Source organism: Macrotis lagotis, chromosome 7 (assembly GCF_037893015.1).
Source record: "Macrotis lagotis isolate mMagLag1 chromosome 7, bilby.v1.9.chrom.fasta, whole genome shotgun sequence".
NCBI lineage: Eukaryota > Metazoa > Chordata > Mammalia > Peramelemorphia > Peramelidae > Macrotis > Macrotis lagotis.
Genome location: NC_133664.1, coordinates 4858402 through 4871933, shown reverse-complemented (window position 1 = coordinate 4871933; position 13532 = coordinate 4858402). Strand labels below are relative to the sequence as shown.

Here is a 13532-nt window from a genome sequence, read left to right as displayed (position 1 = left end):
AGATTGGTCATTGTTATCAGTCTTGTCCAACTGTCTTAGAGCTGTTTTTCTTTTAGAGCTTTTTCTTTTAGAGCTCTTTTTCTTTTTTTATTTAAGCAATGGGGTGAAGTGACTTTCCCAAGGTCACACAGCTAGGAAATTATTAAGTGTCTGAGGTCATATATTGCTTTTTTTTCCATGTATTTCATATTGTCAAAGTTCATGCCAAGACCCCTCCCCTGCCATGTGTTACTGAGCATCTTGGCTTTCTTTTTCTTATTTCCTTTTCTTTTGGCTCATTATGTAATTTCATCAATGCTGGAAACTTCCAGCATGGGAAACCCCTTATTCAGTGAAGCTCAGGAACTTTGTCTTCAGCTTGGAGCTTTAGTCTTAGGGTCTGGGGATCCGGGGCATTTTGTGATTCTGTGGAATTCAGTGATTTGCCCCAGTTCCCACAATGTGAGTTAAAGACTGAAGTTGAGCCTGTGTCTTCCTGATTGTAGGGACAGTCCCCTATCCATTCCATCAGAGGGCCTCTCATTATTTCTTACGAAAATGAAGATAATATTTTATCACTTTCCACATGGCAGCTTTGTTTGTACCTTATCCAATGAATGGGAACTCACTTTGCTCCCAGTTTCTTGCTACTGAATATTTTGGTCTATGCCACTGGCTTTGAGCTCCTCCCATGGGTATGCAAAGTCCAGATGGGTGGGCCCAGCTCACTTTTAGTGTTACCTCTGTAGAACCCAACATGCTGCCTTGCTCACAAATAGGTATTTATGCAATGCTTATTGAACTGTTGAATTGAAAACAGTTTAGATACTTGAAGTACAGAATTTCAAATTGTTTTCCAGAGCATTGCTATAATTTCTTAGTATTAACAGAACAGTGGTCAGATGTCTACCTCAAAATATTGACAGAACATAAAAAGTATAAATAGATGTTGACATGATTGTTAACACATTTATGAGAATTATTATAGCTCTTGGAATTCCCTGTCTCTTCAGTCATCAAGAAATCACTTTCTCATTCATTTAAATGGACTTAAACATCTGCTCCAGGCCTATCCTGAGACTGGAAAGAGGAGAGCAGCCATGTCTGCTTATAGGATGCTCTGAGGTTTCTAAAATCTTTCCTGGAAGTGCTTTTCACAAATATTGAGATATTTTGAGAGAATCTTAATTTTAAAAATAAAGTGATAGTATCAAGAAATTCTTCTCCAAGGTTGCTTTCACCCCTCTGTGCCCCTTCCCTCAAAAATAAAACAAAGCAAAATAAAACAAAAACCAACCTCATAAAAAGTCAAAGGATTCTTGTTCTTATAATAAGGAATTATCAATTTAGTTTCAGATTCCAACATACAAATAGAAATTTGATTGACTCATATTTTCAGCACATTTGATAATAAAGAGACGGAAATGAAAGAAAATGGGTTTGTGAACTAAAATTGGAGACTTCTGAATGGCCAATTAGCAGGGTTTTCAGGGACAGCTGCAAAGCTGTGGCTCCGTCCATCTTTGGCATTTATGGCACGCCTGCTGTTCGGTAGGTGCTTTGCTAAGTTACAAAGAAAATCAAAACCAAGGAAATTATAGGGTCATGGTGTGCCTGGGGAGCTGGAAATTACCTCTGGGGACAAAAGGCATTTACTCAGGAGAAATCAGAAATATGGCAGCATTAAATGGTTTAGGATCTAACAAGCTCAATGACTAGAAATAATAACCTTGTACCACTAGGGCTCCCAAGTCCTCATTCCTTTGTTCTTCAATGCCTAAAATTGTATTGCATGGGAGGACTGATGATCTGGGGGACAGCATCTAAGCCACCCTAAATTTTATCTAAGTGGGTATAGGACAGCAGTTACCTGAGATGGGAGAAGGATCACAGGGCAGAAGCTACCAGCTCTAAGCTACTGTCTTTTCAATCTTGCTAATTAGAACTCCAAGATCATACATGGCAGGACAGTAGATAGAGCACTGGCCCTGGAGTCAGGAGAACCTGAGTTCAAACCTGCCCTCAGACCCTTAACAATTACCTCATTATGTGATGTTGGGTGTGTCACAACCCCATTGCCTTAAATAAATAAAAATTTTAAAAAGATCATACATGGCTCCTTTGTAATTCCTCTAGGCATAATGGGAATAGGACAGAATTTATTTGCACTGAAATCCTTCCTGAAAGTCTTCACAAAACAGATTTGACCCTGCTAGCTGAATAGGGTTGGGCTTCTTCTGCCTTCTAAAGGAGTTCATGTGGTCCTGAGGAAGTGGCCTGTATTATCAAGAAGAGCTGTCAGAGCTGAGGCGGTTGAGAAAAGGCAGGGCCTGAGCTCTCCCAAATACCCTCCAAATTGAAATGTTGCTTCATCTACCAAAGCTCAAGGTGAGACAATTCTCCAGCCTAAGACAACCTAGAAGGTCAACAAGAGAGATCTGTCCACTGGGATGAGAGTGGAACATAGGCTGGGCCAGCTCAAGCCTGCCCCAGAAACCAGCAGCCAGCTTTGAAGGTAATTAAACAGAGGCAGTGGCATTCAGCCCATAGATTGTCAAGGGGTCGGACCACTGGTCAGAAGACTTTGGGGATCCCCAGGGATCCCCTTGCTGCACTGAGTCAGGGCTCTATTTCATTTTGCCCATCTTTAGGTCACAGTCCTGAATCACAGGCCCAGGGTGGAAGAGGAGCACTAGCCCACCAGAGCTTGGGGTCACAGCCAGGACCCTGGTCAAAGTTCTTGGGAGGAAAAGAGTGCCATGGCTGTTCACAGTCCACAACACAGGCCGGGAGAGGTATAAACTCACCGGTCTATAGGGCACACCAGCTTGGAAGAGCTGGAAGGTTACAGACCTAGCTCTGAAAATAGATGCATAAAAAAAAATCTGAAACATGGGATAGTGATCCCTGCACCTCAGGGGCAGAGTTCAACTTTAATATGATGCTAAAAGTCAACAAATAGACTGGAAAAATAACAAAAACAACAACAAAAGATCCTGCCCAGAGGAAGTTTAAAAGATGACAGGGAAGATCAATGCACAAACTCAGAAGAAGACAACAAAACCAAAATTACTACATCCAAAGCTTCAAAGAAAAATGTGAATTGATCTCAGATCCTAGAAGAAATCAAAAAGGATTTAAAAAATTAAACAAAAGAAGTCTAAGAAAAATTGGGAAAAGAAATGAGAGTGATACAAGATAATCATGAAAAAAAATAGCTATCCCCACGACCCTGGGAGGATGTACTTTCACAGTCTCTGTAATAGAGAACCAAGACAGAAGAGGAGCAGGTTAGTGGAGAAACAGGAGATGGAAATAGCAACTCAGAATGAAATAAGTAGATGCGTCCCAGTCAAAAAAAAATTAAAAAGTAGCCCAGTTGAAGCCATATTGCACCACAATCATTAGCATGGAGATCTGTGGGAGAGTGGGGCCCTGGGAGTGGGAGAGATTTCCCATGATAATTAAGCTGCTCTGTCAACAGACATTTTTTAAGGTCTGAAAATAAAAATATGAGCAAGGCAGAGACTGCCCTCAAGGACCTTGCATTCTAGTGGGAGAAGACATATAAAAGGAGACTAAAAGGGAGGGGGGAGTAGAGAAGGAAACCCAGAGAGATGGGAGCAGCAGCCAGAGAGGAATGAAACGTGAGCACAGCTGGCCTGGACATTGTCCTTAAAATGTCGTTTCTGATCCCAGGAGGGGTCATGTGTGCAGAGCGAGGTTCCAGGGGAGACAGATGACTAGAGAATCAGCCATCAGAGAAGGAAGAGGTGGAATGAAATGCCCTGTTTGGAGTTAATGCCACTCTGGGTTCATCATGTCGTTAACAAAGCACCAGATATACTGGTGAGTTGTGGTGCAAAATGGATTTGAATTTCAGCGAAGCATTTGAGCTCCCCTGTTTGAGGGGGAGCCTGGTTACACACACACACACACACAGCACACAGATACATGCACACACAGACAGCTGCACACAGGCACACACAACACACGTGCATGCACACAGACACACATGCATAGATATACACAACACTACATTCACAAAAGCATACATGCACATGCACAGACATGCACACATATACATATGACACACACAGACAAATGCACGTATAGTCTGACACACACATACACACATACACCACATGGAACTTTAAGTTGAGGGAAAGTGATGTGACTGCTCTTAGTAGTGATAGAGTTCAGAGACAGTAAATGTCAATCCTTTATATCAAAGGAGATAGAGATTAATTATAGTTATGTTTGTTCTTCATTCTTGAAGAAAAGTATGATATCAGGGATGTGAAGCTGTGACAAGTACATGAACTGGATTTGAATGGGGGGAGCAGAGCTGTGCTAAGTCACCATCCTCAGTCTCTCCTCCAGAGCCCTCTGGGTCCAATGGCCAGATAGGGATCAGGATGACTTGGAGATGGCCTATAGATGGCCCCAGATGCGAGATAGGGTGAAATGACTTGCCCTAAAGATTGATTAGGGATTATTTAAAGAGGATATTTCCCTTTGATTCTTATGATGGTCAAGTTTTTATCACCTGGCACATAGTAGGCCCCCACAGATGGTTGCTCTCCTCCCCTTCTCCTCTGCCCTTTGGCATTTCCCCCCTGGACTATGGGACCATCATGCTCCTTGCTTTCCCTTCCTTTGGTCCCCCCCCCATCTCCATCTTCAGCTGTTTGTTGTTTGGGGGGCTACCCTCCTCCTTCTCACTGTTTCACTCTCTGGAGCAGAGAACACCAGGCTGAAGGGGCCTGAATGGTCTGTGGCAGGTTTCCTCCTCCTCATCCAGTCTGGGTTGGTTCCTTGCCCACAATTGCGGGCACCTTTGCTGCTCAGCCTGCTTTTCAGATCAGAGGAGCCATTGTTAGAGGGAAGCTGTGCACTCTTGTGAGGGATGAATAATGATGCATGATGGATGGACAAGCCTTTCTTCAGCACTTCCTATGCCTGGATCTGGACCAGGTGAAGCAAAAGCTCATCCCCAGAGCCTACGTCCTCCCAAGGTCTAAGGGTCTCATCTGGAATGCAGTTTCTTACTGACAGAGGACAATGGAAGGGCTTAGCCCACATGGATGAGGCTGGAGTCAACTTCTTTTCAAGGGGTGGATCCCCAGACAGCGGATTCTGGGAGTTTGAGATCAGATGTAGCAAGGGAGACATTGTTCGAGGGTCATAATCCAAAGCCAAGTGCAGGACAGTTTGTAAACAACAAGTCACATCTTTTTGGCATAGAGTAGGACCACCAGCAGCAGGACGGAAGTCTCTGACAAGGTCAGAATGGAATGATTCTTTTTAAGTGGTGGTGGTAGAGAGCTTGCTAGTGGGCTATTTCAGGGATATCAAAGGTCTTTACTATGGATGCTCTCTGGACCCAGGACCTGAAAAAATGGTGACCCAGAGAGGGAAAGAGGTGAGTGACTATAGTTTCCTGCAACATAAGGAAGAAAATTCTGAATTTTAGACCATCCTTCTTTTTTTTTTTTAGGTTTTTTTTTTGCAAGGCAAATGGGGTTAAGTGGCTTCCCCAAAGCCACACATCTAGGTAATTATTAAGTGTCTGAGACCAGATTTGAACCCAGGTACTCCTGACCCCAGGGCCTGTGCTTTATCCACTGTGCCACCTAGCCGCCCCTGACCATCCTTCTTTAACAAAAAGTATTGCATTTTGTATACTTTGAGTGGGAGAGTGGGATGTAGACTTGGATTATTGTTTCTAGAGCAGTTGAAAACCACTCATTTAGGTGTAAGTTTGTGTCCTTTTTCCTGAGTAGAGATAGATAAAAAATGGTTCAGAGTTATTTGGATGGGACATCAATCAAGATGCTTCTTGACTGGCTGAGAATAAGCCAGTGAGGATAAGAATGAATAATTGAGCTTCTTCTCAAAGGTCTGAGGGGTGTGCACAAGCTGAGAATGGGGGATGTCTGGGAGTTTGAGACTCCAGAAGAGAAAATTGGGTTCAGTTTGGGATTCTGAACTAGAGAACATGAGAGTGAGTCAAGCTTCAGGTGAACTGAAGTTCATTATAAGATAAGGGAGGCAGTTCTCTTAGTAGACTAGATGTTCTACTAAGTACAACATAGCCATTCAAGGATTGCAAAACATTTTACATACACGATTTCATTGGCACCTCTTTTGGTATTCTGCTGGAGATAGCCTTCTAAGTTTAGAATCTCACTAATCATTCTACTCTAGTTCATTCTCTTTTCAGTTGCCAATGTGATCTTCCTAAAGTTTAAGTCTGGCTATTTCAAACACTGGGGGCAACTGGATGACTCAGTGGATAGAGCACTGGGCAGGAACTAAACTCATTGAGGAATCAGGGAGGCCTGAGTTAAAATCTGGCCTTAGACATGCAGTAGCTGTGTGACCTTGGCAAGTGACTTAACCTCTGTTTACCTTAATCCACTGGAGAAGGAAATGATAAAATGTTCTAGTATCTTTGCTAGGAAAGATGGCCCACAAGGTCACAAAGAATCAGACATGACTAGACTACAATTTCAAACACGACTCACCTCAATTTTTATAAATTCCAATATTTCCCTAAAAGGAATCCTCTGTTCAGCATTCAAAACCTTTCCCTACTTTCCCCTTTCCAGTTTTCTTATCCCTTCTTCCCCTCCATGTGCTCTGGTATTCAGTAACTCTAACCTCTGTTTCCTGACCCTTGGCATGTTATCTGATTCCATGCACATAAAACTTGAAAGCTGACTTTACCTAGGCAGTCCTTAAATAGGAATCCTGCTTTTCATTCAGGAGGTATTATAATATTCAAAGATTTGTCATTTGGATGTGATAGTTCTTTACTTTCTTACCCAAGAGCTATGCTTTTATTCACATTTTTTATAATTCATTATTAGTTTCTGTTTCACATATTCATATTTTATAGACTATTGTAATTTTGGAGACACTTTTGGAATTTTCTTTCTTCATATCCTCCATAATTTATGTTTTCAATTTTCCTGAGTGATTGTGGTTAGTTACCATTGTATTGTAAATGTGTTAAGTATATTTTTAAATCAAGTCTATGATGTCTTCCCTAAAGAACAAAAAATCCCAAATTGCCAACTGATGAGTTTTAGTGGAGGTTTTCCTATTCTATCATTTAAAATATAATATAATATCTAATCTGATACAACATACTACTTTTTCAGATGTCTTGTAAAGTTCTGAAACCTGCAATGAGGTGCCTTAGATCACCTCTCAACAAATGGCTACTCAGAACATGATCTGTCGTCAGTCAGACTCTGAGGAAAATGAGCTGGGATGCCCATTGGAGAGGGACACTTTCTGTCCAAGTTTGGGGAGCATGGACTACATGGGGAGTTTCAAAGGGAGAGACAGAAGATAACCATTTCTTTTTTCTTTTTTTATTCTTATTTTGTACAAATAATGTTTTTTATACATTACTAAAATATTCTTGTTTAAGAGTAAACATAATACCTCCTCCCCCATGAGACCCGCATGAGCGATGAAGTAAGGGGGAGAGAAAAAAAAATTTAAATTTAAAAAATAATAATAATTGTAGGTATGGCCAGGTGGTGCAGTGGATGGAGCACCGGCCCTGGAGCCAGGAGCACTCGAGCCCAAATCCAGCCCCAGACACTCAACAATCACCCAGCTGTGTGGCATGCAAGCCACACCAACCCCACTGCCCTGCAAAAACCAAAAAAAAAAAAAAAAGACCCAAAATAAAATAGTAATAATAATAATAATAATAATGGTAGGGGCTGCCCGGTGAATGGGAATCTCTCTGAAAGATAACCATTTTTGTGTAGGTAATATGGTATTCCAGACATCACCCAGAATCTCAGAGTTGGAAAGCAGAATCTTAGATGCCATCTGCACTATGGTTGAATGGTTCTCTAGATTTCCTTGAAGACCTCCAATTAGATAGAATCTTACTGCCTCCCTCCCCCACCCAAGGTGACCATTCTAAATCAGATCATCAGATTATCAGAAACTAACTCCTTAAAACAAGGTGAAATCTGCTTATCTGCAGATAATTCCAGATTAACTCTCAGCAATCAATGTTACATGGAGCAAGTTTCTAGCCAAGTCTGTAGCATTCTTCATGAGACTCCTAATTGGTGGCAAGAATACTGATACTACACTGTCCAAAAGCCAGCCTGAGGGATGGGCTTCATTCCTTCTTGGAGCAAAGATCCACTTGGTTCTAGACTCTCTTCCATATTAACTTTGGGAACTAGAGGAAGGAGAGAGCAAGAGAGAATAGTTTTTGTCAAGGGGATTGGCGAGAAGGATTTGGGTGATGTTTAAAGAATCAATTAGGAGGGACAACTAGGTGGCACAGTGGATAGAGCACCAGCCCTGGGGTCAGGAGGATCTGAGTTCAAATTTGATCTCAGATACTTAACAGTCACCTTAGTTACATGTCCTTGGGCAAATCACTTAACCCTACTACCTTGCAAAAACCCCAAAACAAAGAATCAATTAGGGATTGATACAAGCCTCTGTGGTGAATGGATTAGAGAATTGATTAGGGGATCTGTATGTTTTGTAACATCCTTTAGGTTTACTTGTGAATAGGAGCCTAAGAGGCTGATGCTGAAAATAATCCAGGATTCAGGTTGACAAGACTCAAGTGGCAACAGAATAAAGTGGAAAGGATTTTGGAGTGTGGAGTTCAACAGATTTACCAAGGAGTCAAAACTTGAAAAGGATGAGAATGAAGACTTAGCAGGAGTGATGGGCTAGTTAATTATTGAAAGACAGAAGCATTGGAAGTCATTTTGATGATCAAGAAAAGATTCTGAAAAGTAAAGTACAGGAGACTATGGCATGAGGAAAGGTTATAATTGATAAAGGGGTTTGGGAGTTTTCAAATATGGCAGCAAAACATTATGGGTGACAGCAAGATCATCCCTTGAAGTTGAGAAACAGATGTCAGGAGTTGGGTAGATTGAGGAACTGAGAAGTGCTGACCTTTGAGGAAAAAAAATTGATATTTTGAAGTGTCTGAGTTTGAAGAAATGCATTGGTATATAGAGAGAAGCAGAAACTAAACTCATTGAGGAAGGACAATATCTTCAGAGATCAGTAAAAATTAGTTCCCAGGTCCTAGATTGAGTGAAAAATCTGGGTAAAGGGAACCTAAAGGAGAAAAGATTTCTGAGTGGTATCAGTAAAATGAGAATCTGGAAGTGGACATAGGCAGCAAATATTCCAGCTCCTCCAACAGAACCAGGGAGTCAGAGGGCTATGTAAGAAGGCAGGACCAGTAGTGAAAAGGATGCCAAGATTGTCATGTCATCTCAGGGAAACCAGGTCTCACTAAGTTGTCTTTAGATTACAACAGGAGAGGGAGAAGTCTAAGACAAATGGTCTATTAATTATTTTAGAGTAGAATTTTCAGAGACCACAGTGGATGGGGAGCAAGGAGGGGGGACAGATAATGGAAATGGACTAGTTGAGAACAAGAGTGCACCCCTAGAGTTAGGGAGGCTGTCTTGTTCTAAAGTCATGGGTACAATAGCCTTGAATTGGGATAGTAAGAGAAGAACGGAATTGGGGAAGGAGGACAGACAGGGTAGCAATGGATGGGAGGAATCCTGTTGAGGAATTGGAAAGTTTGAGAACCAAAGCTTCCCTTCATCTCTAAATCTCATTCTAAGGAGGGAGGAAGGTCTGAGAGCCTGTACTCTGCTTCTCCTCAACTGAATGCCATTCATATTCTTCAGCTGGAGTAAAATGGGAGGACATTTGGAAGGACTGGATGTGATATAGTTGAGGATGTGAGGAGAGAAAGAGGAGAGAGCCTGGGAACTTAGATGGTGGGAGCAAAGCTTTTTACGTAAAGGCAGGTGGTAATGGGATCCCAGGTGGGGAGCCTATTCACAGCAGCTTAAAGGTAGCTGTTGACTATGTGCTGACTTCTCTTTCCTTCCTCTTCTCCCTTCACCTCCTTTCATTTACTTCTTTTGTTCCTCTCTCAAACAAATAGACCAATTACTTGATGTAGACAAAACCCGATTGAAACTATAGGTGAGTTCTCCTACCTTGACCCCAGTCCACATCTGACTCCATGCTTGCAAGTTCACTTTGGTTATATTGCAGATCAGACCATCATTTGTATGAGAAATTCAATGTGTTATTTAAAATCATCTTAAACATCTGTGAACTCCATTTTAAAAGGTAGAAGTGAAGCCAGAAAGATGAGAAACCATGAATGCTATATCACAGAACTCTTTCTGTCCCGAGTATGAGGGTGGTTAAAAGGTAGATGCTTCAAATATCACAATATAAAATGCGTGTTTATTGTCTTTTACACTAATGAAATATATATTCTAGCAAGTGACTAATATGCATGTAATGACTTTTGTGGTGGTCAGTGTAAAGACTAATTTATCTGAGAGATTAGTATTGATTGGAGCAGAACCGAGATCAATACTGGAATATGAGGGCCAGTTAATTTTAAAATGTGCCAAACTATTGAAGTCTGGCGTAGGGTTATAGCAGATAAAATGTAGAGTGCATGGAAATAGATGAACCAGAAAGGAAGACATCAGCAATTTAAAGTTGTGTTAATTATGTGGGAATGATTAGAGTAGCAATTTGTTCTTGAAGTGACTGGCCCCTTTGAGTTCAGTTGTAACTTCTGGGAACCCCTTAAGAAAGCAGGGGAAAGGAGTGTCTATAGGTATGGGAGGTGTGGGGAACCAAAACGATTTTCTTTTGCTCACTTGCCCCACAAGCTTATCCCTTTTGAAAGTTTTTGAATCATGAGGGTGGAAGGATTAGGAGAGGGTCTTGGAAAGAATGGGAAGGGGAACTGAGACTGAGAATGGAACCTGAGAGAACTTGTTCAAAAGAGTGGTGGAAGTTGGGGGGAGTGTATGAAGCTGAAAAAAAAGGAACATCAATTTTCTCTCCAGACCTTTGCTTTTGAGGCCTCCAGGGCCTCGGGATTCTTCTACTACTCCATTTTGCGTCATTTCTGATTTTAACCCTTTATTTAGTCAGCCCTTGTGGGGATGTCTCTGGCATTGCATGGTGGGGTCTCTCTTGCCTTCTGTGGTAAGGGATTGGATAGTCTGGTCTTTAGGGAATATTATATGAGTATCAGAGGCACATGATGTTGAAGTGGATAGAGTCCGTGAGACAAGTCAGGACTTGGACCCTTAGCTGTGCTGTTTGCTTCAGTGTCACTGTAAAATGGGGATAGTAGCAGCATGTACCTTCTAAGGCTGTCATGAAGTTAAATAAGGTCCTTTTTGGAGAAGGCACACACCTGCCCATAGAAGTCACTATATCAATACTTCTCATCTCCCACCCCCACCTGATTGGATCTCAGGTCCCCTGACTCAATCCAGCACTTGATGCTAGGGTCCCACGCTATCTGACCCTGGTAGCCCAGATTAGAATTGTCTTCTAGTTGCCTTGGCTTCTGGTGTCTCATAGGGAGGCTTTCCTATATTGGATCAGAGGAGATCAGAGACCCTTAAGGGGACAAATGTGAATGAACTTGTTTATTCATTAGTTTCTGTGAATAGGTTCAAGAATGACATGTTCTCATTTCTGGACAAAGTAAAAAAAAAACCTGAGGATTTCCCCTCATTTACTTTTCAGCAAAATTGTAAAATATTCCTGAACCCTATCATCTTTCTTCAGTTCTATCTCACAGGTCTTCTTAATTATAGTTTTTTTTTTGCCTTGCACTTGCTTGATGGCCAGAAGGAGAAAAACAAAGCTATTTTGAGATACTGAAAACTGTAGGCCTGAAATATATTCATCTTTATAAAAATAGCTCACATATTCACAAAGGGCAGGTGATGAATCAAAAAGTTCACAGATATAATATATTATCAAGTTTTTTAAAACATATGAAATATAATTGCATGATTCTTCCAAGTGCTTTTTAAAAAAGAAAATACGGACTTTAGAGAGAAAATCAGGATGCACTGAGAATCAGTGAGTTAGAGAAGATGGGCATCAGTATGGAGGATATAGCCATGAGCTTGGGGAAGGAGTAGCAGAGGTGTTCAGAGTCAAGGAGGCTGCAGAGAGGAGGCTGGGTGTTGCTTTGCTGGAGTGCATCCAGAAAGCAAATCTGCTGCTTTGGCTTGGAGGACAATCTGGTCATCCCTATTTCCTAGGGAGTGTCTCCCTCCCCCACTGAATGGGGGGGATGTACTCTCATTATTGGAGCTCAGCTCAATAGGGGAATTGATCAATTAACAAGGATTCAATAGGTTCTCATCACCTGCCAGATACTCTATAGATCCTGGGGATACCAGAGTGCTATTGCCTTCAAGGAGATTGCCTTCTAGTGGTGGGAATGCCACATGTTCCAAATATGTGCCTAATAGGCACAATGTGCTCAAAACTTCACCTAGATCTGAGATTTCACTGGTTCAGGGATCCCTTCCATAGCCCAGTGCAGAGACTCTGATACTTCCCTACTGTAGGCCATCCTTACCCACGTCTGCCCAAATGACCTACACGCAGGGGCCATGGACATGCTAAAGGTCAACCTTACTTTCTCCCAACATCTTAATGTTGCTGATGAAGCCAGCTGGCCAGTCACCTTGCTCTTGCCAAATGACCAATTGTCCTTCTCCCTGTTCTTCTGTTCTTTGGTGGCATTTTTTTACATCTCTTTTTTCCCCCCAAATTCAAGAAATCTTTTATTGGTTATTTTTTAAGTCATTTATGCCATGAATTCATAAGGGATTGGTTCCAACAGCTCAGGTTCCTTGCCATTGGTTCTCACAAAGTGTGCTTCTCTGGGTGGAGCAGGCTGATGTTTTAGTTGAACCCAAGTGCCTTTTTCTTTGGCTTCTTTCTTCTTCTGATCATTTTCCTTTACTCGCTTCAGGAAGCTATCTCTGCTCTTAGAATGCTTAATATGCTCAATACGCACATTAATTCTCTTGGCTAGAATCTTGCCCTTAACCTGTTTGTTTAAAACAATGCCTACAGCATGCTGTGTAACATTATAGACTTGTCCAGTCTTGCCGTGTTAACATTTGTGGGGCATTCCTTGCTGAACTGTGCCCATACCCTTGATATCTACAATATCACCTTTCTTGTATATGCACATATATGTAGCCAGAGGGACGACACCATGTTTTCGAAAGGGCCTAGAAAACATGTATCGAGTCCCTCTCCTTTTTCCTTTTGTGTTTGTCATTTTGGCAACTCACTGGAATATGGCGGAGCCGGCGGAAAGCTGCATCTCTTCTTTGGAGTCCTCATTTGCAATATATTGCAACCTGCTCCCCATCCTTTACCTTCCCATTGCATTCCCATACAAGACAGCTAGAAACACACACACAGATATGTCTATACACGTGCATCACTCTCTGTCTCTGTCTGTCTCTCTGTCTCTCTGTCTCTCTGTCTGTCTCTCTCTCTCTCTCTCTTTCTCTCTCTCTCTCTCTCTCTCTCTCTCTCTCTCTCTCTCTCTCTCCCTCCCTCCCCCTGGGTCTCTCTCTAATTTTCATGGGAGAACAAGCAGCTGGGTGGATCAGGAATAATCTCAAGTTGGAGGGGGCTTTTGAGGAGAACTTTGAAGG

General features: G+C 41.9%; 1 pseudogene; it reads right to left on the bottom strand.

Annotated features, from left to right (window-relative positions):
- Positions 1–12655: 12655 nt before the first annotated feature.
- Positions 12656–13174, bottom strand: LOC141493602 (large ribosomal subunit protein eL21-like; annotated as a pseudogene).
- Between the last annotated feature and the right edge of the window lie 358 nt (positions 13175–13532).